Raw genomic sequence first — 2638 nt, forward strand, 5'->3', positions numbered from 1 at the left:
CAGTGCAGGCAAAGCGTCCAGATGACCTCTTACCCGGTTCCTGGCTTCCCCATTATTCCAGCAATATTACTTTGCATTTGTTTCAATTCTACAAATGGCGTGTGCTACACATAATATACCACTCCCTATCTTTTCCACTCAGCAGTGTATTTTGAGATGTAACCTGTCGTTAAAAATATGGAGTTCAGTGATTTCCAACTGGGGTGATGTCTGTCCCTCTGGAGATATTTGGCAATGTCTGGAGATGCGTTTGACTGTCACAACTGGAGCTGGTCCTATTGATATGCGGGCGACAGAGGCCCGGTATGCCACTCAACATCCCGCGGTGCACAGAATTATGTGGCCCAGTAGCCCACGAGTGGAGAATCCTTGGGCTCCTTCTTTCCTTCAATTTGTGGAACAGTATTCCCTTGATAGCACATAGCGTGTCTGCTTTATCCATCCCCCTGTGGGTGGGCATTTAGGTTGTTCCAGTTCTCTGCTCTGACAGAGTGCTGGGAAGAACATCCTCACCACTGTGTGTGCGGTGTGTGTGCATCTGTGCGTGTGCGGTGTGTGTGTGTGTGTGTGTGTGTCGTGTGGTTTGGGGTGTGTGTGTGTGGTGTGTAGTGTTTGTGGTGTGTGTTGGGTATGTATGGTGTGTGGTGTGTGTGGGGGGGGGTCTGTGGGGGGTGTGTGTGGGGGGGTGTATGTGGTGTGTGGTGTATGCGGTGTGTGTGTGCGCGTGTGTGTACACACACGTGGAGGAGAGTTTCTCATAGTCACACTCTGCTCTAGGAAAACTTCCAAGTCCTGCTGCAGATTCACACCCACAGCACTGCCTGGGGTTCCAATCCTCAGCATCTTTACCAGCATTTCATAGTATTTAGCATTTTCATTTGGCAACCTGAGAAGCTTAAAAGAGTAGCTTATTTTTTTTTAAATTTACATTTTCTGATTATTATATTGCCAAACTATTTGAATCATTCACACTCATCCACAGCATTCTCCAATCCTGGGGGAAATGTTTTTGCCAAACATGTACCACTTCGGTTTATTCATCTCTGTATCTTTGCTGTTTTAAAATCTTAAAGACCAAGCTTGACTGTTTCTGCCAGTAGAGGTCACTGTCCCTCAGTGGTTTTCCACCAATGTGGTGCTTTGTTTTGGTTTTTTGGGGAGTGCTTCCCGCGCCCCCCCACCCCCTCCACCTCCCTCTGGAATATATGGCAATGTTTGGAAATATTTTTTTGTACTTTCGCAATGCGGGTATGCTGCTGGCCCCTAGAGGATAGAGGCCAGGGATTCTGCTAAAACCCTACAATGCAGAGGACAGCACCCAACGAACAACAAAAGAATTATCTGGTCCCACATGTTTACCGTGCCAGGGTAGAGAATTCATGGTGTAGACAAAATCCTAATATATGTACCTTTGCAAGAAAGACAAAGACACTCTGTATGACAATGAGGTTGTTCGTTATTATTTTAAAAATAAGAACACCAGTTTTCACTCTAGAAACTGGGAATATAGGGGAGAAGCATGCCTTCCTGCTCAGAGTGTTTCCAGGGAAAAGGCAGGAGGAGTGGGTGGGCAGGAGGAAGGCAGAGGTTTTGAAAGCAACGGTGCTTCTTCAGTGTGGACTCTGCAGGGTGAGGGGAGGTGGGTCTGGGTGCTTGGAGGGGCTGCATGCTGGGGTGGTGAGGGCTGACTGGTGGGGTCAGTCACTCATGCAGGGGTCAAGCAGGGGTCAGCAGGGTAAAAGAACTGTGGCTTTGAGTCTCAGGAAGTGGTGGGGGTAGGGCTCTGGCTGAGGAGTCAAGGGGGACCCCAGGCTGCAGGAGGGCCCAGGCCCTGGGGAGTGCTGATCATCAGCTCTTCAGTCGAGGCCTGGGACTCTGCGGTGGTCTGGCAGCAGGTCAGGCCCGGGGTGGGCGTCCGCTCCGTCACCAGGATGCCAGGAGCAGAGGCCCCTTCTCAGAGGCCCCGGCCTGGGCACAAAGGAAGGGACCACTCCATCTTTCCACACAGGCTTGAAGGCAGATGGCCTGGCCCCTGGGCTCGGCCTCCTTCTCTTCGTGGGGGTGGCTTCAAACTGGAGAGGTCTGTGGATCCTCTTTCTTTTCCTGCATGGGCTCCGAGCCCTCAGCCGGGTCTCCTTGGCACAGCAGTCCAGCTGCTCCGGGATGGGTGGACCCCTGTTGAAGCTCCCACTGCGCTCAGGAGGAGTGATTTTGATGGTCACCATGTTGCAGATGCTTAGGAGGTTCTGGGCTTTCCAAAGCCACTGCTTCATGAAACTCTTGCGGTTGCTAGAGAAATCCAACCCCAGGAAGGTGTGGAGGGGTGACTTGCTGTGAAAGCGCCTCCAGGCCTTGGGGACTATCGCCCTCTGGACTCTGGGGTGGTCCAGGTGGGGCAGGGCCGGCTCCCGATCCAGCGCTCCCCGTGAATGGAGATGACTTGGCTCTGAACCAGGCCCAGGGGGCGGTGGGCTGGCCTGGGCCGCAGGGACTGGCGCCTCCAAGAGGGGCGTGGCAGCGTGGCCTTGGCTCTGCCCAGGTAGCTGCCCATGTTCGCGGTGCGGCGGGGTTGGGGCCTTTGACGGGGAAATCCGGCCTTCACAAGTGCCCCAAGTGTCGGCAGACGGGAACTCGCAGG

Source organism: Zalophus californianus, chromosome X (genome assembly GCF_009762305.2).
Source record: "Zalophus californianus isolate mZalCal1 chromosome X, mZalCal1.pri.v2, whole genome shotgun sequence".
NCBI lineage: Eukaryota > Metazoa > Chordata > Mammalia > Carnivora > Otariidae > Zalophus > Zalophus californianus.